The following is a 7,523-nucleotide window of genomic DNA, read 5'->3' on the forward strand; positions in this document are numbered from 1 at the left end:
CACCCCTATTCCCAATCTACATCAGTTCAAGAAACTGGACACTGGCAGCACCTCTGTGGGTCCCTCCCAGATCACAACCGTCGTCCCGCAGGGGCAGCCACTCCAATGGTTTTTGTTTGCCATTTCTTGATCGTTTAACCAACTGTGATCTTTTTAAAACTGTCCTTTTTTTCTCTATCATCATTAAAGCAATAAATTAGCCTCTGAGTGTGTTGTAGCTGCATCTCCCAGTCTTCGATACATTGGGTATAAATTATTAACACTTCAAAATGCATTCTTCGACCTATGGGTTACTCAGAAGGGAACTGTTTCACTTCCAAATGTGCTGGAATTTTCTAGATGGCTTTCTGTTACTAACATCTAATTTAATGTCACTGTTGTCGGAGAACATATACTTTATAGGATTTCCTTCCCTCTTACATCAGAGAAACTTGTTTGATGGTTCAGCATATGGTCCTCATATTTAGAATAATGTTAGTAAAAGCATACTTGAACATAGATGCATTCACTGTGGTTACGTGAATTAAAAATATCAGTCACTTATAGGAATGCTGAAGTAAAGAGAAGCAAGCAAAAAACAAAACTTATTTAATTAGGTGGAAGTTTGGTTGCTACTTGTGGAAAATGGATGAAGTATTTTTAGTTGCACAAATATTTTTTACCCAAAGCACTAACAGACTGAAAGCAGTATAATCTTATCTAGAATTATAAAAGGTTTTTAAATAAATCATACAATTTCTAAACCAAATACTAATCGCTCTACTTCTAAGAAACAAATACCCAGTGTTATCAATAGATCAAGTAACTACCTTAAAACTTACTCTGGGGCATACTGAACTAGACTAGGATTTGAGATTTTTTAAAAGAAATATCCAGAAAATGATTGTCCAGTACTGAGGTTTATATATCAAAGTTATATAAAATAAAACTGTAAACATTTTCCTCAAAGATTTCCAAATATAAGAGAAACAAGCCTACAAAACTACTTTATTTCTAAAAAGGATGTTAACTTTAAAATATTATAAAATTTCTAAAAATGAAAAACACCTAACACTTAGGGTCTTTCTTCAGTAAGACTGTGTAGTAAAGTCCTGTTGCCCCAAAGCTACCTAAACGGCAAGATTCAGAAATAACCCTTATGTACCTGAGTTCCTAGGCAAGGATTTAACCCACAAAATACAAGTTATATAAATCAAAACAGCGAGGCAACATGCTGGAAGGAAGGGACTACAAATGCTATAAAGTTTCTCAGCCTGGGGATAAACATGAACTGAAAGCAGCATAAACGTTTCCTGATTGCTTTTTAGCATGCAGCTAGGTAGAGAGGATTTCTAATATCCAATTTTTAAATCTCTCTAAAAATGAATTTAGGTAAATACTACGGAAATATGATTAGGGCCCAAAGTAGAGCACGCTAACTACTCACATGTTTGCAATCACCTTTTAAAATAAGACTGCACAGATGCACTTTCTGGGGTTGCTGCATTCCAACATGCTATTAGTAATACTGTGTGCAGAGCGCTGGCGGCTTGACTGTGCTCATACTGGTTCAAACATTCCTCTGGTGAGCCTGTGTTAATGAAAATTCTCCTTCCCAAAGATTCTTTTGGACCATTCTTACAGAAACCTTGTATCAGAGCCAGCAAACGGCCTCATGCAGATCTGCAACTGTACATTGTTCAGGCATTACACTAGATTTTCTTATACAGTTCCCTATTAAAATGGTTTAAATTCCAAACCAAGCCTTGGGAAACAGAGCAGACACTATCTTGAGCCTTTCTACAGCATCTGGCAATGGGGTGAGAGCACAGAAACGAACAAACAAAAGTAGTTTTCAACTCTTAGGTTGGAGAAGCAAATTAATCCTTACTATGGGCACAAGGAGTAAAGCCATTTGAGTTATCATCGATCGTGAAATGTTCTTATGACAATTTTGATTTTACAAAATTAGGTTTTGCCCTTAGCCTACAGGTATTTCCCTCCTGCATTCTGGATTAATCCACCTTTATAGCTAACTCCTGTCAAAATGACAAAGGAGAATTGATTTCTTTTGGTGAGGTATCCTTATCAATGGAAACTTGTATGCATTGATTGATGGTGTGTTAGAGGAAAGGACCATTAATTGATTTGTAATAAATAAAGCACAATCCCCACTTACGACCAGCGATTGATAAAGGCCGCTTTTTCTCCACTGGTAAATTTCTTTATACTAAAATGTATGAAAGCAGTCCAACTCAGCCATCACTCAACTCATTAACGTAACAGCTTTATTCACACAATTCCCACGGACGTGGTCCAAATGAAAGGTCGCTCAGCATGGTCATCATATTAAAGAAGTAAAAAATTTTAAAGTCAAATGGAAAATGTCATTTAAAGTTATAACGTGGTGTAATAGACCTTGTGGGTCTACAATCAGATGATCTAAATTCAAATTCCAGTTTGGCCTTTAATAAGTATTTTACTGAAGTGTTCTGGGTCTCGGTTTTCTCCTTTCCAAAATTTGCAAACCCCTACACCTTGCAGAATAATTGTAATAAATGAGCATACCAGTAAAATGTCTGATATACAGCACCAAGAGCTAAACAGCCAGTTTTCCTAGTATTACTGTTTAGAGCAAAACCTTAAGAGCAACTCATTTCTCATTTGTGCATGTTCACATTAACAGAGCCAAGTAAACATTCCACGGAATGGGCTTCTCTCAAGCTCTTCACTTAGGGGGGGAAAAATCCAACTTTTTTTTTCCCCAAAAATAAAATTGTGTGATTACAATATTCTTCATACACTGCCTTTCACGTTGGTGATGTTGCTTTCATAAAGGAAGTGACAGTGACATTAGATTTTTGAAATGCGTTTATAATATTTAGGAATACCTTCTGAAGTTCTTCTAATTACATGGATGTTAACTATTCTGAATTTATAATGGTAAACACACCTCACTGCAACTTAGGCTATAGGACAACCTTGGAAAAATGAGATGAGGCACCAGAAATGTGTATGCAATCTGGACTTGAACCAAAGCTAATTGCTCTCAAATTTCCCTTCTTATAAATACTGATGGAGAAACAGAATTGATTCTAGAAGACTAAAGATGAGGAAAATCAACCTTCCCTGTGTCAAAAAGACAGGGAAGAGAGAGAGAGAGAGAGAGAATATCCCAGTGATACACACCACCAGCCAGCGCACTTACTGCTGATCCTAGACAAGACTCTTGGCAAATTGTTCAAAGAATAGTTTGCGACAACTCAGAAAAGAAAGCAACTATCCTGATACACAGTGTGTGTCCTCATTGGACAAACCTCATCTCCTTCTCTGACAAGGCTAGCAGCTGGCACATCAGGGAGATACGCTGGACAAAATATACTTGGACTTGAGTAAGAGATTGGACAAAGGCTCTCATGACAACTTAATGGACAAGATGTAAAAATATGGGCTGAATGCTAGGGTACGTTGTTAAACCATTAAACAGTTGATCCAAAACGGCATCAACCTCCAATCAATGCTGTGACCTTCCATGAGAGGTCCCCAAAGTAAGGTTTTTTTGTCCTTGCTCCTTTTGCTACACCATTTTTTAATTTTTTTTATGTCCAATGGAAGTAGAGTTCACATGAACTACTAAACATACTTTCAGGTGTACAATGTGGTGGTTCAACAATTACGTACACTATGAAATGCTCATTACTGTTACTGTATTATATACAGTGTTTTCATAAATTTTTTTGTTTAAACTCAATTAGCCAATATATAGTCCATCACTGATCGCAGGTGCAGCGTGCACCAATTTATCAGTTGCATATAACAGTATAACACCGGGTGCTATACACAACATACAAATGATTACTACATCCCGTATGCTGTATTTTTCCTCCCTGTGACTTCTTTTATAATTGGAAGTTTGTTCCTCTTAATCCCCTTCAACCAAGTCACCCATCCTCCCATCCTCCTCCCCTTTGGCAACCACCAGTTTGTTCTCTACATTTAGGTGTCTGTTTCTCTCTGTTGTTGTTGCCATTTTGTTTTGTTAGCATCAACATATAAGTGAAATCATATCATATCTATCTTTCTCTGTCTGGCTTAATTCACTTAGCATAAAAACTTCAAGGTCCTCCACATCACAAATGGCAAGATTTCAATCTTCTTATGGGTAATATTCCACTCTGTGTATCTATACCACATTTCCTTTTGTTTGTTTTCAATTTTTTTTTTAAGTAGGTTCCATGCCCAAAGTGGGGCTTGAACTCATGACTGTGAGATCAAGAGTCACACGGTCTACTGACTGAGCCAGCCAGGCACCCCTACATTTCTGTTTCATCTATCAGTGGACATGTAGGATGCTTCCATACCTTAGCTATTGTAAATAACACTACAATTGAGAAAGGGCTTTACCATTTTTTTCCCCCCAAGATTTGAGAGAGAGAAAGCACAAGGCAGGGGAGCAGTAGTAGGGAGAGGGAGAAGCAGACTCTCTCCTGAGCAGGGAGTCCGATGTGGGGCTTGATCCTGGGGCTCAGGTATCACGCCCTGAGCCAAAAGCAGACCCTTGACCAACTGAGCCACCCAGGCGCACCGGGCTTTACCATTTTTAACCAATGACCTGCATGAAGCCAAAGAAAGAATATTTATATTTTAGGATTGCTAAATAAAAGGTATTATTTGTATCCTGCATTATTTTCCCCCCAAATAACTTGAAAGACACGATTACCCTATACTTGCACAGCTATTCAATAACCTAAAACATTTTATTTTCCATTTTACAAATGGGGAAACAGAGACATTGTGGCAAATCACTCACTTCAAATAATAAAGCTAGGAAAACAGCAGCGTCAGGATTTAACCTCAAGTCTTTTGACTTCACATTTTAACCAAAACCTGAGCCAGGCAACAGCTACAGATGCAGGATCCCAGCAGGTCTTGATGAGCAGCAGTGAAAGGAAACACTGGAAAAATGCCATGAAATAGAGTCCCGGCGTGTCCTTATGGGTACCATTTTGTCACATGGATATTCTGAGGCATTCAACTCAATGAGACTTTTGTTTTGGTAAATTTGCTAATCCAGCCAAGCTGATTAGCTAGAATAAAAATGATCACCGTCACCTCTTCTCTCTGATGGTCACAAACCACCTGGGCAACAGCATTCAACATTTTGGGTAGATAATAAAAGGGATAGAGGACAACTAGAAAACAGCTACCATGTTGGTAGAGAACAGGAAATGAGGTCACATGAAGAATACCTGAAGGAATTATAGGTGTTAAGCTAGAGAAAAGACAACTATTGATAGGAAGAAAAGACCAATAGCGGTCTTCAAAATGTATGTCATGTGTTGGATTGTGTGTGTCACAGGAGGGAATAAAATAAACAATCCAAGAGTATATTAGTCAGAGTTTGATCAGAGGGAAGTGATACACTCACTATGGGTGATATAAAATAAGACATTAAAGGAATTAAATCTTCTGCAATTGGAGAAGCTGCGTCTGTTGTCTAGTTTGGAATTCCCACAGGTCAGGTAGGCAGGCAATGGAGGAGAGCTAGATATGAAGTAGGGGGAAACAAGGAAAAGCTAGCACCCACATCTCTCACCAACACCAACATGGATGATGAGGCAAACCTATAGGAAAACGGTCCCCTTCAGCTCAGAGCTGCACACTTGGTCCTAGGACGTGGAGAAGCCAAGAGAGGAAAGGACACAGAAGACAGAGGTGGAGAGACTCAAGTGCAGTCCCACACCAGCACTGGAGGCCAGAGACGAACAATGGGAGTGGGCTGCAGTGCCTGGCTTCCAGCTTCAATTTACCTAACTGGGTGTAGTGTAAAGTCAACGAAAATGGACACTTAGATTTCTGACCAATCCAGGCATGTGCAGTACCCAAAGACTCTAGAAAGTAGTGGCCTCTCTGTCATCAGCTGTACTCATCTTTGTTCAGGTAACATTTGGAAGAAATGTTATCAGTAGAAAAAGTGATTCATCCATCAGATGTAGTTATTTAAGATCCTTTCCCACCCTGGGGGTACCATTATTCTACTACAAGGCACAGATTGGTTAAATAAACCTATTTTGAGAGTAAATGCTCAAAGTTTGGGCATGTAGTCTCTATAGCATTAAACGAAACAAATCACGGATGGGGTGCCTGGGTGGCTCAGTCGGTGAAGTGTCCCACTCTTGGTTTCGGCTCAAGTCATGATGTCAGGGTCGGTGGGATCAGCCCCACATCAGGCTCCATGCTCAGCATGGAGTCTGCTTAAGATTCCCTTTCCCTCTCCCCACCCCCACCCACTCGCTCTTCTCACACTCTCTAATAAGTAAATAAATTTTAAAATAAAATTACAGAAACTATTTCAGAATTCTAAGTTTTAGAGTTCAGTAGTGATTTATAAATTAAAAAATGCTCACAATAGCCACTAAGAAATGTAATGTTTTTCATTCAAGTGGTATACATTCTTAGACTCCCCAACAGCAATTGGTGGCACCCATGAAAAGTATATTATAACTTAGAATATGGAAAACCCCATCACATCTCTGACACTAGGAGGTAGAAATGGTAACATCTTCCCAAGCTTTCAACTCCCTGGGGCTGGTGCTGAAATCCTCTCCTTCCTCTTTACTCCCTCCAATGAAACTCCATCACACAGCATCATTTCTCCTGTTCCTGCCCTACACCTAAGAGTCTGGTACAACAAGAGGAAGAATCACAGAGGCAGCTTGCATCAAGAACGAGTAAATCCTGCTAAGAAGCCTGATCCTCATTCTCATCCTGACCAAGTGCCAATCAAGCTCACACTTGCAAGATCAAAGGCAAGAGACACTCATCCAAGTCAACCAAATGGAGGGTCATGGCAGCCTACCATCACAACAAAAACCATGAGAAATTCTCCAAATAATGAAGGAAAGATCCATATTTGAACATGTGTTCAATTGCTTTTGCCAGTAACTTCTGAACTTGTCAAACTGTACATGCCCTTTGGCATCGATATATCCTACTCTTGTTTCAACTTCCATCTCTGTTTTCTCCTACCCAACTAATTCACAGCCACTGAAGTTTTTGCCTCACGAGATCGTCAACTTCAGAACTTCTACCAACCACTTTACAAGCCAGATGGCATTTTGCTTTTCTCATCTTAAAATGTGTCCCATCTTCTATTTCTGACCTGTCCCAATAGTTTTCTCTGTTCCAGCTTCCGGTGATCAACCACTAAAGGCAAAACTCACTGGGTAAACAGCCTTGGGGCTGGGGGGTTAACTTAAACACCACCAAAGTCTAGTAGTTGAGGGCTTGTGGTATTTTCCCACAGGATTTAGTCTAACAGCTTACACTGGAACAGTTCAAATACCTCCTGCTCGTGGCATGGCACCAGCTCCTGCCATATGTACAGGTCCCACCCGCCAAGGCATTTGATGCCAGCAAGCATCTCTAGATTAATGAAATTCTCCACCAGTGCTGCAGATATGCCCACAGCTTCATTTCCTTTACCACGATATTAATGCATTTCAGCCTCCCAGTTTATGGCCTGTGATTTTTTTTTTTTTTTT

This window comes from Ailuropoda melanoleuca, chromosome 5, assembly GCF_002007445.2.
Source record: "Ailuropoda melanoleuca isolate Jingjing chromosome 5, ASM200744v2, whole genome shotgun sequence".
In the NCBI taxonomy this organism is placed as follows: domain Eukaryota; kingdom Metazoa; phylum Chordata; class Mammalia; order Carnivora; family Ursidae; genus Ailuropoda; species Ailuropoda melanoleuca.